The 25,856-nt window shown below is 39.2% G+C and overlaps 1 long non-coding RNA gene across 1 annotated transcript; it reads right to left on the bottom strand.

The window, feature by feature from the left end:
- Positions 1 to 1,504: 1,504 nt before the first annotated feature.
- LOC132378310 (uncharacterized) lies at positions 1,505 to 25,764 on the bottom strand. The gene is made up of 3 exons (XR_009506962.1): positions 25,697 to 25,764; positions 11,381 to 11,437; positions 1,505 to 7,594 (listed from the first exon to the last, which is right to left on the bottom strand). It is a non-coding gene; the product is annotated as an uncharacterized LOC132378310 (long non-coding RNA).
- Between the last annotated feature and the right edge of the window lie 92 nt (positions 25,765 to 25,856).

Here is a 25,856-nt window from a genome sequence, read left to right as displayed (position 1 = left end):
TTTACCGAATTGCATTGATAAAATAGCTTTCTGAATTTGATGCTCGGTAATTGGAGCATTAAGCATCTGTTGTCCTTCAAAAGAAATTTGTGGAAATTTAATCTTATGCAAAAAAACCTTCATTTTAGAGGAGTCTGCAGGAAATTGAGATCTATAAAGATCAGAGTAAAAATCTTGAAAAGTATTATTAATGTCCTCATGGTTACTTACTATATCTCCATTATTTTAACAAATCTTTAAGATTTGTCTTTTAGCTCTAGCTGCTCTTAATTGAGAAGCTAAGAGCTTATATTTTTATCCCCAAAGATATAAAATTGACTTTTCAATTTAAGCAAATATCCTTCAATAGGATATGTTAGTAATAAATTATACTGTGATTGTAGTTCTTCTCTTCTTTTAAATGAAACAACATTTGGAGAGATTGCATTAAGGTTATCTAATTCTTTAATTTGTTTAGAGATTTTATCTAATTCTATTCTTGTTTGCTTCTTCAGTTTAGCTACATATGAAATAATTTGACCAGATAAATAAGCTTTTAATGTATCCCAAATTATTAACTTAGAGACATTTCCTATATTATTAAAGAGAAATAACTCTTTTATCTCAGCTTCGATAAACTCAACAAATTCTGAACTTTGTCATAAACGTTCTAAAAAAATGCCCAAATGGTCTGGTAGAAACAACATGTTTCAGTTCAAATATTAAGTTTAAAGGAGCATGATCAGAAATAGCGATTGCATCATACTCACATTTCTGAACATTGAATAAAAGTTGAGGGTCAACTATAAAATAGTCGATTCTCGAATATTTATTATGAACACGTGAGAAAAAAGAATATTCTCTATCACTAGGGTGCATATGCCTCCAGACCTCAATTACACCATAATCAATTAAAAAGGAATCAATAAGTGATGCAGTATGATTAGGGAGTTAATATTTGGATGATGACTTATCCATTAAAGGATTTAGACAAGTATTAAGATCACCACCTGTGTTGCCTTTATGGCAGTTATTTAGTAAGTCGTTTGTTAGCATTCTAGTTAAAGTTAAGATTGTTTAAAGTAAATTCGTTGTCTGTGATATATCGCAGCATGTGATGATGTCACATCCGGTTTCGCTGCGTCTTGTGGGAAAATACCGGTTTGGAGAAACGGGAAGATGAGGGGCTGACATGTGCGATATCAGCGCAAGGAAAGTTGCCTTTCTACACACTAGAAACATAGTGGAAGCAACGCCGTAAGTCATGAGATAATCGATATGTTGAATTAAAATGTTAACGCCGATTCTGTTAAAAGTAATGATGGTCGATAAGGTTTATGTTTTCGTTAGTTAAAGAGTTGCGGATAGTTTGCGATGAAGTGTATTTAAAGCAGTCAATGGCGTAGGTAGACTCTGACTGTATGCTGCACTTTAGTGTAATGTAGCAGTTGTAGTTTTACTTTTGCAAGTATTTACGATGTAAATGTAATATCAAGAAGGAAACAAATGCTGTACAAATCTTGTATTGTTTTATCAACAGTTTTCACCATACGTTAATGTGGAAGAGTGAACAGTAAATGGTTAATCTTACTGCGACCTTGTTTTCATTGACTACGGTTTACCTCGGTGTTTAGTTCGGCATTCCGTTACACCCAAGCGAGAACACTACACCACCCATTAATAACATATGTTTGTTTAAATCAGGTAATAATGCAAAAACAGTTTTAAAAAATGAGGGATCGAAACATTTTGTCCATTTTTCTATTACAAATTGTTCCTTTAAGAATCAGAAATCTACCATTGATATCAGTTATAATATCCTCCTGGTTAAAAGGAATATTGAAATCAATATAAATAGAAACACTCTAGTTTTACTCTGGGAATTTGTATGAAACTGAGGACCCATTCAAAATTTGAAAAATCGATTTTTATCACATAACCTGATATGCGTCTTTTGAGCAAAAATTATATCAGGCTGGAATCGGTTCATAACTTTAAATGTTTTCTTACGCTTAATAGGATGATTCCAGCCATGAACATTCCAAGTTAAAACATTTAGCTGTACTTTGTGTCTAAAAACAATAGTTAGACGTATGCCAGGATACGATAGTCGAAAATGGCGGAGATGCACAACAATAAAAATAATTGGCATATGCTCCAGGATTCCATAATTGGGAAAAAAAAGAAAGAAAATCCCACCCAAACTACAAAGCCCAGAAACAAGTCGATATCAATCGACGCAAGCCCCAAGCAAAGCATAGACACTAATGCAAATACAAAGTCCGCCTACCTCAGCAAAAAAAGAAAAAAATTTAAAAAATAATCTCTGTCTGCCTCTACCGATCATAAAACTCATTACAGTCGACATATATCTCAATATAATTAACTTGGAAAGAAAGCATTTTTCTTGTATAACAAAAAGACCTTCAATTGAAAGTAGCCTTCATAACATTAGAAAAGGGAAGAAAAACACATCCAAAACAATCCTTGAAATATTTGCACAGAAGAAAAACAATCGCCATCTTTAAATTGTCAGTCCTATCTTTAAAACATAAAGAAATCCAAATAATTACTTAAAAAAATCTTTACAAAAGCATACGAAACAAAAAAAAAACAATTAATTCATTTAAATGCTGCAGAAAAAAATTCTAAATGGTTCAAATTTATTACAGACTATCGACAGTTCTCCCACTATGTCTTCTGAAATTGAAGCCATCCAAATCAGTCTTTTTCAGAGATAAAAATGTATTTTAAAGTAAAGACTTCTGTAACCATCAAACCTTTCAATGTCATCACTCTTTACACCACAAGACAATCAAATCATTATAAATCATTCAAGCTTCTGATTCATCATTCGTCGGATAAAGAATTAATAAAACTCAATGCATCAAGTGTATCATCAAAGAAATGAAAACCAGATTTTTTAACGAAGAGCCTCAGTTTCACTGGATATTGGAGCAATGGAAAGAGCTTTTTTTCATATGCTGATTTCATAGCATTTGCAAATCCAGCACACTTTTTAACAATTTCGCGTGGAAAATCTTCATAGAAACGAATGTCTGAATTCTGATATTGAAAGAGTCTTTTTTTTCTTGCAAGCTTAATAATATGGTCTTTGTCTCTGAAATGGAGAAAGCGCACCACAATATGTCTGTTTTTACCTTGATCCAAAAATTTTAAAGTGCCGATTCTATGAGCCATTTCGATATCTGAAGGCTGTAAACAAACCTCCGGAAATAAAATCTGAAACATTTTTGTGAAATAATCCGGTGCGTCGGCCAATTCTGATTTCTCTTTTAATCCAACAATTCGAATATTGTTCCGACGTGATTGAGCTTCGAGATCGACGATCCATTGTGAGCTTTTCCCAAACGTGAAGAAAGGTGCACAGTATTTCAACTGGCTTCTTTAAGATCAAGGCTCAAAGAGTCGACTTTTCCTTCAAATTTCTCTTTTAGTTGAGTTATCTCAATGCTGATATTGCTGATTTGAGATTCTAGTCTCTTTACCCAGGGGAGTTCCTCCCAGAATTCGTTGGTTTTCTTGGACTTTCCATTGCCTGGGTCCGGATTTCTTTTGGCGCTTCTGAGAGTAGCCATAATTATAACTGATCCAACTGAATAAAGTTGAAATTTCAAAGTTTAAATCGGAAAAGGGAGAGATTAAAGGCGGACAAGAAGCAACTAGTCTTACATGCCCGTAGCTGGGAGGCAGAGTTCCGCGTTCTGAAAATCCAATTAAAATTCCATTGTCTCTCCTTTGTCTATCCTACTAGTTATTTCATCAAAGAATTCCAACAGATTTCCCCTTGAAAAACCATGCTGACTTTGGCCTGGTTTATCATATGCCTCCAAGTACCCCAAAACCCCACCCTTGCTAATGGACTCCAACATCTTTCCAATCACTGAAGTCAGCGAACTGGCCTATAATTTCCAATCTTCTGCTTCCCTCCCTTCTTAAAGAGTTGAGTGACACTTGCAATTTTCCATTCCTCTGGAACCATGCCAGAATCTAGAAAGATCATTGCTAATGCTGCCTCTATCTCTTCAGCTACTTCTTTCAGAACCCTGAGGTGTAGTCCATCCGGTCCAGGTGACTTATCTGTCTTTAGACTTTTCAGCTTCCCAAGCACCTTCTTTGTAATAATAACAACTTTTGGCCCCTGATATTATCATATTTCTGGCATTCTGCTGGTGTCTTCTACTGAAGATTAATGCAAAATACTTATTAAGATCACTCATGATTTCTTTGTTACCCATTACTATCTCTCCAGCATAATCTTCCAGCTGTTCAATATCCATTTTTGCCTCTCTTTTACGCTTTATATATCAGAAAAAAATTTTTGTATCCTTTTTTTATATTATTGGCTAGTTTTCTTTCATACTTCATCTTTAAGAAAGCACTTGTGAAAAAAGATATATTAATGACGAAACTTGAGAAAGAGCAGGCCCCATACTTTTATGAAGCTGCATTGGAATTGGATGGAGGAGATGGAGAAATGAAACTCAAATACAGGGTCTAGGAGACCCTTTGGACACGCATTGCAAAAAATTTATGGCAGGACGTAATAAGATGACTTTACTTATAGTGCAATTCCATTCTATTCCTCCACGTACAGTATGATAGAGTAGCAGTTGGCATAATGCTTTATATCGCCAGCAACTGGGGTTCAATTCCCGTCACTGTTTATAGGGAGTCTGTATGTTTTCTCTGTTCCAAAGATGTACAGGTTATGGTTAGTATGTTCTGGGCATAGTATGTTGGCGTTGGAAGCATGGCAATGCTTGCAGACTGCGCTCAGCACAAAATTGGACTGACAAAATGAAACATTTCAGTGAGTTTTTCAATATTTCAATACACGTGAAAAATAAAACTAATCGTTCATCTTTTTTTCTTTACTTTCATTCTGCCAGTAATCTGCTTGTTATCTGCCCACAGTATTATTTAGTCACAGACCAACAATCAGCTGTAAACATGGTCTGTGAAGGAGCCTTCATAGTCCATCTTTTTCCATGGATCATGGAGGTAAGTCAATAGCTATGTCGTCAGTAATGAGATAGCAAGATTTGGTAGTCATGGTAGCATTAGTCCTAGACAATACAGCAGAGAATTTGGGACAGCATGGTACTGTTAGTGTTACGCTCATCATGACAAAAGTGCCAGCAACCTGTGTTCAATTCCTGCCACCGTCTGTAAGGGAATTGTATGTTCTTCCCATGGGTATCTTCCAGCAACTACACATTCCAAAGATGCATAGGTTAGTCAGTTAATTGGTCACATGGGTCTAAATGGATTGCATGGGTTTGTTGGACCAAAAGGACCTGCCACCATGGCGTATCTCTAAATAAAATAAAATAAGATCCCTTGGCCCAACTTGTCCATGTCAAGTAAGCAGCACAATCAACCTGCTCCCATTGCCGATGTTTGGCACATAACTACTTAAGCTGTTCCTATCCATAGAAATTGAGATAGAGATTGCGGAAGCATTAGTAATGATCTTTCAGAAATTTTTTGCACTCTGGCATGGTGCCAGAGGACTGGAAAATTGCAAATGTTGCTCCACTCTTTAAGAAAGGAAGAAGGCAGCCGAAAGGAAAGTATAGACCAGTTAACCTGACCTCAGTTGTTGGGAAGACGTTGGAGTCATTCATTAAGAATGAGGTTATGGAGTACTTGGTGACACAGGACAAGATAAGACAACGTCAGCATGGTTCCCTTAAGGGAAAATCTTGCCTGACAAACCTGTTGGAATTCTTTGAGGAGTTTACAAGTAGGATAGATAAAAGGAATGTACATTTGGACTTTCAGAATACCTTTGACAAAGTGCCACACACTAGGCTGCTTACCAAGTTGAGAGTCCGTGGTATTACAGGAAAGTTACTGGCATGTGTGGAGCATTGGCTGATTGGTAGGAGGTAGTGAGTGGGAATAAAAGGATCCTTTTCTGGTTGGCTGCCAGTGACTGGTGGTGTTCCACAGGGGTCAGTGTTGGGATCACTTCTTTTTATGCTGTATGTCAATGATTTTTTGATGGAATGGATGGTTTTGTTGCAAGTTTGCAGATGATACAAAGAGAGGTGCAGGGGCAAGTAGTGTTGAGGGAAAGGTAAACTGCAGAAGGCATTAGACAGGTTAGGCAAATGGGCAAAAAAATGGCAAATGAAATACGATGTTGTTAAATGCATGGTCGTGCACTTTGCTAGTGGAAATAAATGTGTGGACTATTTTTTAAACGGGGAGAAAATCCAAATACCTGAGATGCAAAGGGACTTGGGAGTCCTTGTGCAGAACACACCAAGAGTCTCACCTCGAGTACTGTGAAAAGTTTAAGGCTCCTCATCGAAGAAAAGATGTGCTGACATTGGAGAGGAGGTTCACAAGCAGGATTCCAGGAACTAAAAGGTTATCATATGAAGAGTGTTTGATGGCTCTGGGTCTGTTCTCACTGGAATTTAGAAGGATGAGGGGGGGATTTCATTGAAACATTTTAAACATTGAAAGGCCTAGACAGAGAAGATGTGGAAAGGATGTTTCCCATGGTGGGTGAGTCTAAGACAAGGGGGCATAGCCTCAGGATAGAGGGTCCACCATTTAAAACACTGATGCAGAAAAATTTCTCTTGCCAGAGGGTGGTGAATTGGTGGTATTTGTTACCACAGGCAGCTGTGGAGGCCAGGTCATTGGATGTATTTAAGACAGACATTGAAGGTTCTTGATTGGACATGGCATCAAAGGTTATGGGGAAAAGGCCAGGGAGTGGGGCTGAGAAGGGAAAAAAAGGATGAGCCATGATTAAACAGCGGAGCAAATGACCTAATTCTGCTCCTATGTCTTATGGGCTATCTATGTACAGTCCTATGCAAAAGTCTTAGACACATGTATATAGCTAGGGTGCCTCAAACTTTTGCACAGTAATGTGTTTGTCAATGTGGAACGGAGAGCAAGTTTGTAAATCTGGCAGGAGCAGAGGACGTTTGTGATGGTGAGGATGGAGCTCCACGGGAAGGGTGTGCGGCAGGAGGCAGAGAAGAAGTGCCAGGGGCGAGGGGATGGTGCAGGTGCAGATTCACCCAGCCCTAAGACATCATACGAGGTAATTTGATTCCAAACAATTGGTTTATTGATCATTACAGAATGCTTCTCTGGTGCTTCCTGCTCCCACCCCCTCTCCCTTCCCCTTTTCCCAACCAAAATTCCCCTCTCCCGGCCTCCTTCCCACTCTCAATCCACATTGGAGACCCATATCAGAATCAGGGTTATCATCATTCACATACATCACAAGCTTTTTTTGGCAGCAGTATAGTGCAATACATAAAATTAAGCTATATGTATGCGCCCAAGACTTTGGCACAGGTAGGTACGTTCAGGTAGAAGATCTGTCCGTAAGTGTTCATGATCGATAATGTTATCTTCTACAATATTTATTTTTTATTGTTATTTATTGTCATTTTTATGTCTTGCATTGTACTGCAACTGCAAAACAAATTTCACAATAAATGTCAGTGATAATAAATCGCATTCTCATTCTGTTTACTGAGAGCCTTTCTCTCTTTCCTCCTCCTCCATCCTCTTCCAGCTCTGAACATCATTTGATCATTCTTCAGTGATTCTATGCCTAAAGAGAAATGTGGACCAAATCAGGGAACAGATGCCAAAGAGGATAGTTATAAGCTATAGGATGACATTGTTTAATTGATCAAATCGGCCGAGCAATAGCAGATGGTATTTTGTCCCGATAAGTCTGACATGATTTTAACTTATTTAAAGCAGGGGTCTGCAACCTTTTTTATGCCATGGACCCCTACCATTAACCCAGGTTGGGAACCCCTGATTTTGAGGTACAGAATGGTAACAGGCCCCTTCACCTCAATGAGCCCATGTCAATTAATTACATCCATGTGACCGACTAATCTACTAACCCGTACGTCTTTGGAATAACCATGAGACTTTAAGGCCGTAAGGTATAGGAACAGAATTAGGCCCTTTGGTCCATCAAGTCTGCTCTGCCATTTCATCATGACTGATCCAATATTCCTCTCAGGCCCAATCTCCTGACTTCTCCCCATTTCCCTTCATAGCCTGACCAATCAAGAGTCTACAACCACTGCCTTAAATATACATGAAGTCTTGGCCTCCTTAACTACCTGTGGCAAAGAGTCCCACTGATTCACCCCCGTTTAAATAAATTCCTCCTCACCTCCGTTCTCTAAAAGGATGCCCCTCTATTCTGAGACTGTGTCCTCTGTTCTTAGATTACGCCACCATAGGAAACATCCTTTCCACATCCACTCTATCAAGGCCTTTCATCAAGGTTAGTGAGTTGTGAGCAACTATGTTGTCACCAGAACCATAGCGAGACTTGCAAGCTGCCCGCAGCACAGTGTTCGGGGTGCACTGGTCGTTGACACAAAATGTCACATTTCCATGTATGTTTCGATGTACATGTGACAAATAAAGCCAATCTTTATCTTTATTTTTCAATTATGTCTAAGCCAAGCTCTTAAGGTCTGATTTGGCCACTCATCCCAATTTCTAATCCTTTTCTTCCATATATACTATAACTTCCATAACAGGATTTCCCAATTCTTCTTTCTTGTGGTGGGAAGCTGTGGGTGAAGAGATGGGGTGGATGTTGTAGTTGTATATGTATCCATAAACTCTGATTATATATTTTTTCTTTGCAGAATAATTGTGGGATACTGTTCCCATGGATCCCCTATGCTGCCTGCTGCTGAATCAGGACTGTGTCGCAGGACTCAGCTCAAACCGTGTCATCAAGTCTGCAGATGACACACCAGTGGCTGGCCTTGCCAAGAACGATGATAAGATGGCACATAGAGAGAAAATGAAGTGGCTGGTGGATTAAGGATTGGTTTAAGAAGAACAACCTAAGCCTGAACGTGGAGCAGACAAAGGAAATCATTCTGGACTTCAGGAAGGTACAGATGAACCATCCTCCCCTGTGAGTACATGGCTGCTCCATAGAGAGAGAATTAAATACAGCAAGTTCTAAGAGTTCACATCCTCCAAGTCCATCCTCATCTGATCCCTCCTTTATACCCTCTGATCTTTTCATCATTGAGAATACATTGATTCATACAGAATAACCTGAGAAAGGTCCTTTCTCTGCACTTAATATGCCAGCCAGCTAGGGGTAAATACAATAGACTTGCATTTTTATTTGTTCTGACCACCTGATGTTTAAGAAGCATGCAGGCATAGAAGCAGAAATTGTTTATACAGAAGTTGTTGTCCTTTTGGAGATGGCCCAACTTTCTGCAGTTATTTCTAGCAATTGGTTGAAGAAAGTAGTTTAGCATAGACAGTGTAAGTTACATGGTGACATCAGACACTGTAGGGGTTCAGAGTAATTTCCGAATGAGTAAGACATTGGCTGAAGGGTAGGAAACAATGAATACTTGTTTGAGTATTCAACTGGAGGAGGAGCAGGGTACTAGTTGAAATACTTAAGGGATAGGTGCGAAACACATAGAAAGTCAGAGCGAGGTGATTGACCAAGGAGAGATGTTGGTGTGTGGGACTATTGTGAAATTAGAAGAGGCAGTTCATTATATAAGGAATAAAATGGATATATTTTCCACATAGGGACAATGGCAGATAAAATTTAATCTAGACAAGAGTGAAGTGAAAGAATAAACCGCCAACACACGTATCATGGTGCAATCAAAACAGCTGAATCAATTCCCAATGAAGTTAATATGTTGTTGAACTGCATAAATAGATTGAAGGGAAATTGACAAACCGCGTATGTTTTGGTCAAACAACTCTACTGCAATGGAGATGAATACTTGGCTCTGTGTATAAAGTTGATTGATTCATTTTGATCCATGACTTGAGCCAAAATCCTTCTACACATAAACGATACCCCTGAATAAAAGCTGTAGTTGTGAAGACTGAACACAGTTGAGGCAGGCTGCTAAAATGAGTAGATCAACCAGGGCAGAGGGCCCGCCTGGTGACTCCACAACCTCTGGACTCACTTTCAAAGTCTTTCCAAGTCATGTTCTCAGTATTAGTTATTTACTTATTTATTTTTATTATTATTATTATTATTATTATTTGTTTTTATGTATTTGCATAGCTGTTTCTCTGTTCTTGCACATTGGTTGTGTGTAATTTTTCATTGATTTTTCTGTATTTATTTGTTCTATGAAGGCCTGCAAGAAAATGAATCTCAGGTAGTATATGGTGACATATACATACTTTGATAATAAATTTTATTTTGAACTTCGATTACCTGTTCTGTCATCAGATTACATTAAAGTCACACTTTACAGCAATTAGAAAATTCAGCAAACCTCAATATACACTCCCTTTTATCATGTTATAAATGAGTTGTAAAAGTCAAATTTGACGAAGAAATCAGCTATTGTCAAGATGAGGTATTGTGATTAAGCTGATCAAGCAATTGTTCTGTATTTTAAAAGGTAAAATATATCTTTATTTGTCACATGTACATCGAAACATAGTGAAATGCATTGTTTGCATCAACAACCATCACAGCCTGAAGATGTGCTAGGTGCAGCCTGCAAGAGTCACCATGCTTCCAGTGCCAATGTAGCATATTTCCCCTAAACAATCACTCAGTTTTTAAGTTGTAGCTTACTATGTACTACCTCATGTGTAATATTAATTCACTGAAATAGCAATACATGAAATTGGTTGTCAGGCCTGCACCTACAGGTCCCTCCCAGCCTCCACCCAGCTAACAGGAATCAGTTGCTATTCATCGCCAGCTGATCACCTGCAGCCTATTTAAACCTGGCTCTCAGCCACAATCTTTATACACTCATACGAACCAGCTAATCTCAACCTTCATTTTCCTTGTTGCTTTTTTCTGTTAAATATCTGTTCTCTCTTGATTTTGTGGCCCCTTGTGGCTCATTATTTTGCAGTTTAATATTAAAGTTATCCCTCACAGCTAAATCATCTTCACTGCTCTGCATTTGAGTCAAGCTTCCTCTGTACTTTTGACAGGATGAGTGAACCGCCAATTGAAAATACTTGCCTAAAGAAAGTCATCCACCAACATGAGTAGACAATCTGGAGGCAGCGAGAAACCACTGATTATCTGCTCGAGCTGTCCCACAATCTCTGCCAAGGGTATGCCACTCTTTGAAATGTTTTCATGGCTACCAACCATGTTTTCCGTGGAAGAGCCAACGGTGGAGGTCCCTTCCCCCAGAGCCATGGCTCACCGAAATACTTGGAAGAGTGCATGGAGGGCCATCCTTAGCTGCTAACCATGCCTACTGCTGCCTGGCTAACTGCTATCAGTGCTCAGCCAGACTCCTCTGGTCTGACTGTCCACCCACAATCTGCCCCCGTGCACCAACTCCCATAAGCTCTTGTCGAAGTTCATTAGTCCCTTTAAGATTACCCATTGCGGGGGATGTCATGTGATGACATAGGATCGAGATGTGGAAATCCAGCTCTCCTGTAAAAAACCAGTAAAATAATGTTTAAATAAAGAAAAGTTAGTAAATACTTCTTAAAAATTACTTATAAACTACTCAGGATTGTCTTAAGATATGTCTCTTAAAGCTGAAGAAAACTACTACTTTGAAGACAACACAAGTTGGAAAAGAAACAAGGCCGGCGGCCATGAAAGAGCCTCAGGCTCAAGTGCATTTTATCTCTGGCAATACAGAACAGGAAACTGTGGCAACATCAATTGTTTCCAAAAAAAAGAGCAACAGGAATTTCACAGGCGTGAAGGAAGGGGCATGTGCAAACACAAGCAACCCAAACTACAAATCCCAGCTATGATTGGAACTGAAAGTGAAAGTGAATATGAGGTGGAATCAGATTCTCTGGATAAATCAACGAAGATTAAGAGACAAACAAAGAAGAGCAACAGGAAGAGGTTGGAGGTGATATTGGAGACATAAAAAACTCTTTGGTGCAAATAATGCATAAATTAAAAGCATTAAAAGTAATAAAAAAGATATTAAAAATATGAAGATTATGTTTGATAAAATGATAAAATGACAGGACAAAATGGACAAGAAAATTAAAGACTTGGAAGAAACAACGGGAGACACCATTGATAGAGTGAATAAAATGGAAGATAATATTTCTGCCTGGACATCAGAAAGAAAATGGTTGTTGGAAAAAGGGGATGTACTTGAAATTTTTAACAGACAAAATAATATTAAGATTGTTGGACTTAAAGAAGTTATAGAGGGAGAGGATCCAATAAAATTTTTTCAAAAATGGATTCCGGAAATTTTGGAAATGGAAGAAGGAATCTAGTTAATTGAAATTGAAAGGGCTCACTGAGTCTTAAGATCAAGACCTCAAGTTGATCAAAACCCACAGTCAATCTTGATAAAATGCTTAAGGTATCAAGATAAAGAAAAGATTCTGAAGGCGGCTGCCCAACGTGCCAGAAAGAGAAACGGGCCATTGATGATAGAAGGGAAAACAGTTCTTTTCTATCCTGATATAAGTTATGACCTTTTGAAGAGAAAGAAGGAATTTAACTCAGTGAGAAAAGTTTTATGGGAAAAGGGTTATAAATTTATATTGCACCACTCGGCAACCCTGATAATTTTTTTGGATGACGGAAAAAGAAGATCTTTTACTGATTATCGGGATGCGGAAGAATTTGCACAAGAACTCCCAAATATTTGCTAACCACAGCCAAAGATTTAAAAGTGAAATGGATTAAAGATGAAGACAGGGACAGTGAATGGAGTTGATGGATGTTTAAGGACAGAAGAATATTTAAATATCTTCTTAATTTTATGATTCAGGGGGAGAAAGGTAAAAAATTGAGAAATATTAATCAAGAGTAGTGATATTATTTTTTCTTCTCTTATATATACTTTTTTATGTTACGGGGGAGCTGGGGGAACTTTGGATCGATTGCTACGGGATTCACGTGTGTAATCATGGCGATCGCCATGACCTGTACAACAGAGGGGGGTAATGTTGTGTTTTTTTAAATTCACAACATTAGTAGGGGATATTTTTTTTCTTTATAATCAATTTTTCTTTAATCTTTCTTTCTTTGCCTGGACAATTGTGGGGGGGGGGGGGGAGACACATAGCAACATGGAGAATTAAAAAAAAATTCCCCAAGGTACTACGAAAGTTGAAAAGTTAGGTATTATTATAGACTGGAGTAACCCTGTGAAAAATAATGACTAATTTACTGAATTTTTAAAGTTTTAATGTTAATGGGCTTAATGGACCAGTGAAAAGAAAAAGAATTTTAACATACATTAAGAAAATGAAAATAGATATAGCTTTTAGCTGCATTCCATTTGAAAAAATTACTTATAATTTATGAGATAAATATGAAATATTTCTGAAAATGTGGCGCCCTTATTTACAAAAGATAGGATTAAATATATAGGTGCTCCGAAGATAAAATTATTGGTTATTTGGGGAAAGAAATAAATATATATACTAAAGCTAGTATGAACTCCATGGAGCATGTGGGGATCTTCCGATATCCAGGCCTTCTTTCTTTCTTTCTTTTCTTTTTTTTCTCTTCTTTTTTCTCCTTCTACAGGGATATGTTAGGGGGGAGGGGTTGGGGGGGAAGGGTTTTTCCTTCTGTAACCATTCGAAAATTCAATTAAAAAAATTATAAAAAAGATTACCCATTGCATCAAACCAGTTATTCACCGTCTCCAGCTGCCACCAACCCTTCAGGATCACACCTATCTTCCATGTGTCCTGCCTCAAGCCCATTGTCCATGGATCACTCAACCCATCTGAGCCTGCAATTCCAGAAACTAGGATGATGCAAAGTGGTCCCCTGTGCATGGTTTTACCGCTTGATGGAATCACGTCATCATGGACAGGATGGGTTGAATGGAAAGGGTATGCCCCGAAGGAGAGATTTTGAGTGTTGGCCAGTTACATCTTGGATCTATTGTTCATTGAGAGGTTCTACCAGACCTGCTCAGATTGTCCTGGTCTGCGTGAGGAGAGGTCTTCTCAGGCTTGCATATGCTGGCATTCCGAACTAACAGGAGTCACCTACCGCTCATTTCCAACTCATCAAACCTGCAGCCTATTTAAACCCTGCTCTCATCCACAATCCCTGTGCATGCATACAAACCAGCCAACCTAAACCATGTGCTCCCAGCCTTTAGTTACTGTACTTTATTGCCTTGTAATGTTAAATATTGGTTCTCTCATTTTGTGACCCCTCATCTTGTCTTGTTATTATTAAAAATTATCGCTTACTGCTAAACCATCTCTGCTGCTCTACATTTGAGGGAAGTCTCCTCAATATTTCCTGTCATGTTTGCTGTTTAAAATCTTTCAATTCAAGAACTAAAAAGGGAAAAATATCAGTGCAACATCAATCATTGCTCTTTATGTCAAGATTAGTTTCCTGATATTGTGCTAATTTAGTTGTTTTGAATCACCCGTAAATGTCAATCTTAAAATTTAGACCAAATCAGAAAACACTTTCTTTCAGAATAGTCTTCACTGTAAGTTAGCATAATGCTCCTTTGAGTACACTATTAATGCACGCATAAATAAAGATAACTTCGCGGGCTGTCCCCAGCAAACCCTTGGGTGAGCTGGTTGTTAATGCAAATGACACATTTCACTTTATGTATTATGGAAGATGTGAAAAATAAAACTGAATATGTACCCGAACTTGAAACTTACTTTTGCTTATCTACTCATACTCATTAACATTTCTCTCATTTTAGGAGTACATAAATAATGCTTGCACTAATAAATACAAATTTCACTGCAAGCAACTGAGATGTGTGTCATAACTGCAATGTAGACTTCAGTCCAACAATGAATCCAGCTTGCTTTGGTCCATCTTTTACAGCCAGACCTCAGTGTGTCATCACCACGTGGAGCTGTGCTGTTCGAATACTTCCAATATACAATCTTAAAAGTTAAATGTCTCCCTACTTTCCATTTAAAGCTAGTTTCAACCCTTAACATGAATAATTCAAGGTCTACAAGTACATTTATTACCAAAGTACATATGCATTATACAACCCTGAGATTTGTCTTCCTACAGACAGCCATGTAACAAAGAAAACCATTGAACCTTTTCAAAGCAAAATATCAAACCCCTAATGCATTAAAAAAAACAAAACGTGCAAATGGCAAAAAAAGAGCAGGAAACACAAAATATAAAGTATCAAACCACTAAGTATTCGAAGCACTCCCCGAATGTTCAGTTTCAGCTCAGCTCAGTTCAATTTAGAGCTGTATTGTTCATTGACTGCAGGCCGCCCCAATCAAAAGCATACAAAACCACAACAGAAAATGATGCAACCGGAAACACATGATAACACGAGCTACCAGAGTCCAATCCCCAATCCACGTCGATTAAACCTTGCCCAAGACCCAGGATTCTGGTACCATCCCTCTGGCAGCAGCGAGCGAGAGACCGGACCGGTCACTCTTAGGCAGATGACACTAAACACCTGCTCACCATCTGCTCTCATCCTTGTTAATATCAATCTTTCCTTGTCACTTTAATCGGTGAGAAATGGGAGTCCATCTTGAATTCCATCCACATATACTGTAGATAGAAAATCACGGACAGCATCTGCAGTTTCCTGTGGGTCTAGATAGAAATTTCTTCTTTCAGAGGATGGTGAATCTCTGGTTGAGCAGATGGTGAAAGCTGGATCATTAAAACAATCTAAAGTATTGTTATACTTTGCACAATTCCTCACCCTTTCCTATTTCTATAAACTCTATACACTCAGATTTCTCTGTGCATCCTCTTTCCTTATCACGCCCCTCTTCAGGTTTATTTAAACTCTTCTTTAGTAGATCCGCCTTCAGTTGATTTGGCCCAGCAGTCTGAGATTCCCTCCTTAATCTCTCTACTCTGCATGTTACCCTTTAAGACATTCATCAATAATTGTCTTTCTTCTATGGCGGGTTGGAGATAGGTCTCTACCAAAAGAGATGCAAGGTGCTCCTTCTCTCCACTAGCCTGCAGGTCATCCTTGGGCATGGTGTTGTACCTGTTTAGCCTCCCGATCAGGGTCATGTGAAGCCATGGGATCAGGTGGTGGATGGTTGTATGAGCAGCTGGTGCACATCACAGGTCCTGGTTATGCGACCACTGATGCCAAGCAGACGATATCTGAAGAACATTGATACTGGTTGGGCCACGCATCCTGTAAAGACACCGCCCAAAAGAAAGCAATGGAAAACCATTTCTCTGGAAAAAGTTGCCAAGAACAATCACGGTCACGGAAGACCATGATCGCCTACATCATATGACATGGCACATAATGATAATGATGAATGTTTCTTTAAATGGCAAATTGGATCCAAAATTGATTCAGGTCTATGTAGCAGAAATAAAGGTAGACATTTTTTTTTTGCAAATGGAAGGCTGTGTCCAGTGGGAACTTGTAGGGCTCATGAACTAAAGTTTTACTTATTGTTGTATGAAATGACTTGAAAATTTTCATACTTTAAAAATACTGCAAGATACAAACTGTTGTTGTAAAGCTTCAATCACTATTTGGGGTAGCACTGTAGCAGAGCAGTTGTTTTTGGTGCTGTTCAGTCATTTTTCAGTCGAGTCCGAGTCTTCGTGACTTCACAGAGTCCATAGGGTTTTCATGGCAAAATACAAAAGTAGATTGCCAGGCCTTTCTTCCGCGCAGGTACTGCTGCTGCCCAGGTTGGGACCTGGCTGGATTCAAACTCAGGACCATCTGCCTTGAAGACCAATGCTGATCCCACTACACCACCAGCTGACCCAACATAGTGGTTAGCATAATGCTATTACAGCGCTGGTGACACTGGTTCAATTTTGCTGCTGTAAGAAGTTTGCACAATCTCCCTGTTAAGGCGTGGCTTTCCTCTGGGTGCACTGGTCTCCTCCGACATTCTAAAGACATATAGGCCAGTAGGTTAACTGGTCACATGGGTGGCATGTACTCTTTGTGTCGGAATGGTTTGTTACCATGCAGTAATAATGAAATAAAAGTAAATAAATGGGTTAAACTAGAATCCTAGTGGCGTTGGGACTAGGATTACAGTGCATTCATTGAACAAGATTTGTTATCTGGAAAGGCAAAACCTTGTACTAGAATGTTTTGGTGGAGAAATCATAAATCCTATACTATGTTTCCTATAATTCCTTGTACAGCCAGCATTTCCTCTAATTGCTATTCATGCTCATAGGCCCAAAGGGGCCAAGTATGTCTGATAGAATGCAGATAAAAGTAAATAAGATGTATTATCTTAATTACTTGATACAGCAAACAAAATAAACATATTTGAGATTTCCACAGTTATTAATCTGTGCTACAATGTGCATATTGAATGAATAACCAGTACAGCAAAGTTCTTTAACCATTCAATTTACAATTGTACTCAGAACATCTTGTTCCTTCAAAACTTCACGGCATTGCAGTAATGCCTTTCAAACAATTGCAAAATGTGTCAGTTATATTGTTCATTCACAGTCTACAAAAGAGATCCTTGCGCTCAAATCTGCAGCTGTTTGACACAGGTAGCAGAAAGACAAGAAATTAAAGATGAGTGCTGGAGGAACTCAGCAAGTCAGGCAGCTTATGTGGAGGAGAATAAATAGTCCACACATCCCTTCCTTCGGCATCCTTCATTTCCTCCACTGATGAAGATTCTCAGCCCAAAACATTGACTGTTTATTCCCCTCCACAGATGTTGCCCGACTTGCTGAGATCCTGCACATTTTCTGTGTTTTTCTCTGGATTTCCACCATCCGCAAAATCTCTTGCGTTTAAAAAATTGAGTGCAGAAAGCCGTGGGTGGAGGGGGGAGTAAAGGTGCGTTTGATGGTAGGATCCCTTCAGAAATGGCAGAAGTTGATGTGTTGAACGCGGAGGCTCATGGGGTGATAGGTAAAGGCCAAGAGGAATGGAAAGATTGGGTGAGTGTGGATATTTGGGAAATGCAGGAGATCTGGGTGAAGACAGCATCAATGGTGGAGGAAGGGAAAACCTGTTCTTTGAAGGAGGAGGACACCTTTGATATCCTGGAAAGGAAAGCCTCATCCTGAGAACAAATGCAACAGAGTCAAAGCAACTGAGAAAAGGGAATAGCATTGTTACAGGAGACAGGGTGGGAAGAGGTATAGTCAAGATAATTGTGGGAATCGGTAGATTTATAAAGAATGTCAGTTGACAGTTCGTCTCCAGAGATGGTGACAGAGAGATCGAGAAAGGGGACAGAGGTGTCAGAAATGGACCAAGTGAATTTAAGGGCAAGGTGGAAGCTAGAGGCAAAATTGATGAAATTACCAAGCTCAGTACAGGTGTATGAAGAAAAACCAATGCAGTCGTCAATTTATAATTAAAGAAATGCAAAAAAAAACTGCTGGAGGAACTCAGCGGGTCAGGCAACAACTGAAGAGGGAAGTGGACAGTCAATGTTTTAGGTTGAGACACTGCATCTAGAAGATTGGTTTAAAAATCTACCATCTCAGGTATGAAACTCTTCTGGAAACATTGAGCTAAAGAAAGATCAGGAAGATCTCGTTTAGTATGAAGGAGAATATTGCAGTGCTCCAGTGGGAGTATTTCCTTGAGCTGTCTGGGTCAATCTACTTGGACAGTATGCAGATGAAGGGTCCCAACCCAAAACATTGACTATCTATGTCCCTCTATTGATGCTGCCTGACTTGCTGAGTTTCTCCAGGACATTGTTTTTTGCTCTAGCATTGGCAACCTTTTGTTTCCCCATACAACTAAAGAATACACTAGTATTCTTTAATATACAAGAATACAACATCTCCACACAGAAATCAACACTTGGCATCAACAGACAGCCATCTAATCATTGCCAAAGCAACCCCTTGCAGATGAATTCACCAGTGCTGAGTGTGTGGCTTTAGGCTAATTTAGCAGGAGATGGGAATCAGCACACAGCATTGGAAAGAAGAAATAACGTCAACAAAGGTTTGGATGAGACAGAGCACTAGAGAAAGAAAAAGTAGAGTATTAGAAGGGAAGAGACTAAGCCACAAGATAAGATGTAAGAACATGAATGTATAAGGGCAAAGCTTCATAAATAAGACTAGGACATTCAACTAGCCCGCACTGCGAAGTAGAATATCACTAGGCACTAAACATTCCTGGAAACAACCTCAGAGGTCTCCGTTGGTCAGAGTTGACCAAGAATGTTGAGATACATAAACCTGCAGTACAATATGGAAAGCAAGCTGTTGCCCATGTAGCAAACTCCTCTCCACACATCTGACGAATCTAAAGGAAAGGCAATACCGTTTGGCACCAGCAGCGTCACAGGAGTTACCAGTCAGTATTGAGCTCAACATCGGACTCCAGCTCTGAATTTTTCCTTTGGGGTTTACTCCCAAAGCCTTTTGCAGGAGTGGGTACAATCGCTAAGCAGAGGAAGATCAGAGTTTTCCTTCTCCCAGATGAGCTGCCAACCACAGCTGACAAGCCCAATCTGCCCAAAGCAATTGGTTTTAAAGCACCAGTAACCTGCCTTTGCCCCTTCTCCTGTCAGTAGAAATAGTTCCACTGGGCTAAGTAGCTAACCAACATGTGAAGGCCCGGAGCTGGACTTGGCTGTCAGAGGCTATTTGAGTCACACACCATTGAGAGCATTTAATGAGTAGTGGGAGCTTGTCCCCATTACTACCCCTGGCTATAACAACATTAAGGAACCAATAAGATTGGAAAAGATCAGGAATGAAAGGAAGGACTGAATAATAATAAATGAATCTGAACCTGACTGGGTATGTTCAATTTAAGGAGACTATTTCCGTGCTTCAGAGGGAGTGTTTCCTTGAGAATCAGGGATACAATCTATTTGCATACAGTTAAGAAATATTAGAAGTGTTTTCTATAGGCCATTATTCAGTAAGAAGATACGGAGGCTGGTTTTTTACTACAGCTGCAAGAACTATAAGGCAGTGATAATGGATATACAATGGTCCTAATTCAGATACAGCATGATAATATTGTAAAGAGCAAAGAAGGGGGAAGAATTTCTTAAGTGCATTCAAAAACACTTCTAGACCAGCAAGGAAAAAGCCTTTACTGGATATTGATCCACCTCGGAACAAGTGAATCAAGTTTGGTAGGGGAGCACTTAGGGAACAGGTGTCAGAATTTAAGATTTAAATTAAATCTGGGTAAGGTTGAAGATAAAGGTTCACAATGAAGGGTCTGTAATTTCAAACCTTTACTCTGTTTGTCTTTCCATAGATGCTGCTTCATCTGGTGAGTGTTTCTGGCATTTTCTGATTTTATTTCAGATTTCCAGCATCTGCAATGTTTTGATATTCATAAACTATAGATTAGCTGTAAAAGAGGACAAAGATAATCTGGACTGAGAGAGTGCTTCATTGAAGAAGAGCCAATTTTCAGAATGGTAAACCGACATCAACAATCGGCAGGCAAAGATATAATAGAACAAAGGTCACCTATTAAAGAGGAAATAACGGGTATGGTCCAGCTACATTCCCACCTGGGAAAAGGATTGAGCAACCAAAACCAGGACTCCCCTCTGACCAAAAGATATGCAGAGTAAGGTAAAACGGAAAGAGGGATTTCAGATTTATTTATTTATCACATGGGCATCGAAACATAGAGTGAAATGTGATGTTTGCATTAACAACTGACACAACTGAAGGGTGTGCTGGGGCAACCTGCCCCAACAAAGCATGCTCACAATGTTCAACAGAACAACACAAGCAGCAACAACAAAAACAAGCCAAAACACCAACAGCAAAACAAGCCCCTTGCCCACCCTCACACACCGATGAACCTCCAAACCAGGGCAGGCTGCCTCCGGCCTCTGACCTCCAGACATCTGTGCCCCAGGCACTCAGATGTGCTGACATCGGGACCTACCAACCCAGGGGCTTCAACCTCCAGACAAATTTCAAATGGCAAATGATAACTTTCAGAACAAACAGGAATCAAGCCAATTACAAGAAAGTAAAGTCAGAAAAGCTTAAAAATACGGACAAAAAAAGGAACATGACAGTTGACCACAACTAACATATAAAGAAATCAAAAAGTCCTTTGTGACTACTCAAGTAACAAATAGTTAATATGAGGTGGTGCAGGGCCTGTTAGAATAAAGAATTCTCTGCAAGAAGGCTGAGAACATTTCAAAGCTATTGCCATGTATCTGTTTTTCAGAGATTCTGCCAAAATCAAAGAGTGTGTTAAGATAGGCTGAAAATTGATATTCTAGAAAGGAAAAATGAGTGGGTTGGGTTCACCAAAGGTATATTAGTCACCAGGTCCAGGTGGGGAGGAACTGGCCGTTAAATTGCAATCTCCATACAAATGATCGATTAAAATTTTTTTAATAACTTCACTTCAGTAATCCATGTTTGCTCAAGTGACAGAAGAGATGGCAGATGCTGGAATCTGGAGCAATAAAGAATCTGCTGGGGGAACTCTGTGCTCATGGCAGGTTTCAATCTGGAATGTCAACAGTTCCTTTCCCCCTACAGATGTTGCTCAACCCGACAGCAACTTGGTAACAGATGTTGCTGAGTTCCTCCACCAGATTCTTTCTTGCTCGAGTGACCATCATTATCAGTTCAAGCTACTTCTTCAGGTGAAACTGATTAGGTTATAGCTGCTGGGTTTATGCTTACACCTATTTTGAAAATATCTGTAATACTCAAACTAAATGTTATGAAGTAACTGCCTATACATTCCCTTCGAGCAGTGAGTTGCAGGTTTCAACCTCTTTCTATGTGGAAAAAAAATCTTCCTCAAATCTCTTCTAAATCTTCTTACCTTCAAAGTTCAAAGTAAATTTATGCCCTTGGAATTCATTTTCTTGCCAGCGTTTTACAGGGCTGAGCGTCAGCAATCTCTTCCCTTGCCTCCAACAGCAGCCTAAGATTTATCTCAACAGGCCCTTAGATTTATTCACCTTTTTGCTGGTAATTTATACTATGATTACAGCACAAAATGCTGGAGGAACTCAACTGGTCAGACAGCATCTATGGAGGATAATGAATGGTCAATGTTTCCGGCCTAGACCCTTCATCACAGTTTCTAAGTACATTATTTTGTACTAATGTCCCCTTGTTTGAGACTCTCCTACTAGTGGAAACATCTCAGATTTCTATCCTGTCACGCCCCCTTAGGATCTTAAATGTTTAAGTAAGTTCATCCTCACTTCTTTTAAACTCCAAGGAAAAGAGACCTGAACCAATTAGTCCCTCCTGGTAGAATATAAATTAATTTTGATAGGTGCATGGATAGGATGGGATATGGAAGGCTATGGTCTGGATGCTGGTTGATGGGACTAGGCAGATTACTAATTTGGCACTGACTAGATGGGCTGAAAGGCCCGCATCTGTACTATCACGTTCTATAACTTCTATTCCATAACTCCCGTTATTCTCTGCATCAGCTGACAAAGGAAAATATTAGCATCTTAATCAGTAGACTGTGCTTCTACTTTTAATACCTTGTCAATATACAGCCCAAGGCCCCTTTGTTCCACCAAATCTCTCACTGTCCACCTTTGTATTCTGACTTCTATCCACCTTCCTTTCTAGTCCCGATGAAGGGTCTCGGTCTACAAGGTCAACTGTTTATTCCCCTTGCTCCCATATTTGCTACTTAACTTTCCGAGTTCCTCTCACATTTTGTGTATAATGCTCAAGATTTCCAGCATCTGCAGAATGTCTGTGTTTATTCTGTATTGCCAGCCTTATTGTACCTCAGACTTTTCTGGACTGAATTCCATTGTCACTTTTATGCACAACTGACAAGTCCGTTGCTATCTCTAATGAATACTTTCCTCCACACTTTAGACCACATGGTTATTTTTTTCTGTATCATCTGCAAACTTTTATATTGTGCCCCTTATATTTAATTTTAATTTTAAATTATTAATATACATTACAACTAGGCCAGGAGTAGGCAGTATCATTCAGCTATTTGGCTCTTGAACAAACCAACACAACCATAATGACAATTTTGACCACCATGCAGTAAATGGATTTTCTTTTTTTTTCTAATTGTGTTCTTTCTTGTAAAATTTATGTTATGTTTGATTTATATTTTTCTTCTAAATTCAGCTTATAAGATGCTATTTGACTTTGATGCTGCTGCAAGTTTTTCATTACCCCTGTGCATTCATGTACTTGTGCATTATGACAATAAACTTGGACTTTGGCAAACTTAGTGAGTCCTGAAATATCCAAACTGGATACAGCCTTCCATTTACAAAAACATCTGTCAGCCATTATCTTTGTAACCTAGCATTGAGCCAATTTTGTATCCCATTTGTCACATCTGAATTGCTTGGGCTCTTACTATATTGACTAGCCTGTCATCTGGAACCTTGTCAAAAATATCCATGCAGGCTACATCAAATGCACTGAACCCAACAATACTCCTTGTTACCTCTTCAAGAATTTCCATCATAGAGTCTTAGAGGAGTACAGCGCAGAAGAAGGCCTTTTGGCCCATCTAGTCCATGCCGAAATCAGTTAAACTGATCAATCAGACACTTTATTTTGTTATCACATACAAATGGACTGTTTGTAATTATTTTGTACCTTTCTAACAAACAGGTTATATACTGCAATGGATTTGAATAGTTCTTCCACCCCTAAAACTAAATTTAACAAACTGGCCTGAAAACACTTATATTATTGCTTCTTTTGTTCTTAAGTAACTCAAATAACTGTCCTCAGATTGTATTTCATCACTTCTGCAGCCAAGGATTGGAAATATTGGTGATGCTGCTATGATTTCTCTCTTGCTTCTTTTAACAGCTTGGGAAATATTTCATCTGGTCCTCATGATTTACCCATCTTTGTAAACATGAAACACTTTCCCAACTCCCTAAGTCCCTATTGTGTCCATAACATACTGGTTAGGCACAGGACTACATTCAACCAGAGACTCATTCCACCGAGATGCAACACCGAGCATCATAGGAAGTCATTCCTGCTTGTGGCCATCAAACTTTACAACTCCTCCCTCGGAGCGTCAGATACCCTGGGACAATAGACTGGTCCTGGACTAATTTCCACTTGGCATTATTTACTTACTATTATTTAATTATTTGTGGTTTTATATTGCTATATTTCTACACTATTCTTGGTTGGTGCGACTGTAACGAAACATTTTCCCTCGGGATCAATACAGTATGCCTGTCTGTCCAATATTTCCTCATACTTCATTCCTAACAACAATAACAATCATAGCTGTTAGCATAATGCTATTACAGTGCCAACATCCCGGGTTCAATTCCTTCTGCTGTCTGCAAGGAGTTTGTATGCTCCCTTTGTGATCATGTGGGTTCCCTCTGGGTTGTCGGAGCTCCTCCAAAGACATAGTAAGTTAATTGGTCACATGGGCGTAATTGGGCGGCGCATGTTCATTGGGCTGGAAGGGCCAGTAACTGTGCTAAATCTCAAAATAAAATAAAAATGACATGTGGAGGTAGCCAGCAATGAGTCAAAAGTCTAACCAATTTCCACACATGGCCTATTTTTATAGATCCCTAATGGGCTCTCAACTTCTTTAGAACTTTTTGATATTCCTTGCCACTATTTTTGTCCTTTTTCCCCAGTTTCTCTTTTAATTTCATTGGTATACTTTCTATATCCACCAAACTCTTCTTCACAGGGCCATGCTTAACTCAAGTCCTCTGAATCTCCTTAAATGCCTTCCATTGTAATAAAAGTCATTTACCTACAAACAATTGTATTCAACATTTCAAAGTTCAAATTTCAGAAACAAATTAATTATCAAAGTACATACGTATTACAATACTACCTTGGGATTAATTTTCTTTCAGGCATTTACAGCAAAAAAAAGAAATACAATAAAATTTATGAAATACTATTCATTAAGAGAAAGATTGACAAACAACCAAAGACAAACTATCCAAAAAAAAATTGATAACATGGGTTATAAAGAATCCTTGAAACTAAATCAATTCAGATTTCGTGATTGAAATTAACCACACTGGTTCAGGAGCCTGATGGCTGCAGTTTACTAAGTGTTCCAGACTTGAGAAAAATCTCACAGTCAGGCATATTGCTGACAACTACCTTTTTACCTGGAAGTCCAACTCTTGTTAAGTTGTTTTTTTTGCTAAATATTTTGAGTAGATCAAAGTATGCTACAATGAAATTTGTAAATATTTTCAAAATCTTGGTTTGGATGAAGTTCAGATTGTACTATAAACAATACTATTGCAATCAGAATAAATAAAAGCAAAAAAAAAATGCAACGCTAAGCATGTCAGGCAGCTTATGTGGAAAGAGCAAGTTAACAAGTTTCACTTAAAAAAGGAAAGAACAAATTAGCTCAACGTTGTAAATAAACCGGATAGGCCAAAGGGACAGGGTGAAGCCAGGTCAGATAGGTTAATGCAGATATTTAAATGATGATTACTTATTTGTCTGTATGGTTAACAGCAGGTCAGGCTACATTACTGGAAATAAGCCAATGTGCGGTGGCGGGGGGGGGGGGGGGGGGTGAAGATCTCTGCCACCACGTATGTGTCAACATGTGGGAAACATTGCAGGAATTAAAAAGAGTTAAGATTGCAAGTTTGGGACTTTTGTTTTCGGCCTCGCTGAAATAATGGAGGAAATCAGAAGTAGAAAATGAGTAAAGGGTGGCACAACGCAAATCAGAATACAAAGTAAGAGTTAAGTGAGACCACATTGCAAACAGATTCCAAGCCGGGGGCGGAGGACTGCGAAAATCAATACCCCACACTGTGCGCTCCTGCTCCGCGCTCCCCGCCTCTGCTGGCCAGTGCGCAGGCGCGATGGCGGCGGCCAAAGGGGTGGGGGTGGGGTGGGGGGGGAACGAGCGCATGCGCCCCCCCGGCGGTTGGAGACGGGCGAAGCATTTAAAAATTCGCGCGCA

This window comes from Hypanus sabinus, chromosome 20 (assembly GCF_030144855.1).
Source record: "Hypanus sabinus isolate sHypSab1 chromosome 20, sHypSab1.hap1, whole genome shotgun sequence".
Taxonomy (NCBI): Eukaryota; Metazoa; Chordata; class Chondrichthyes; order Myliobatiformes; family Dasyatidae; genus Hypanus; species Hypanus sabinus.
Note: the sequence above shows the minus strand (reverse complement) of the source record. Positions and strands in the feature narration are given on the sequence as shown.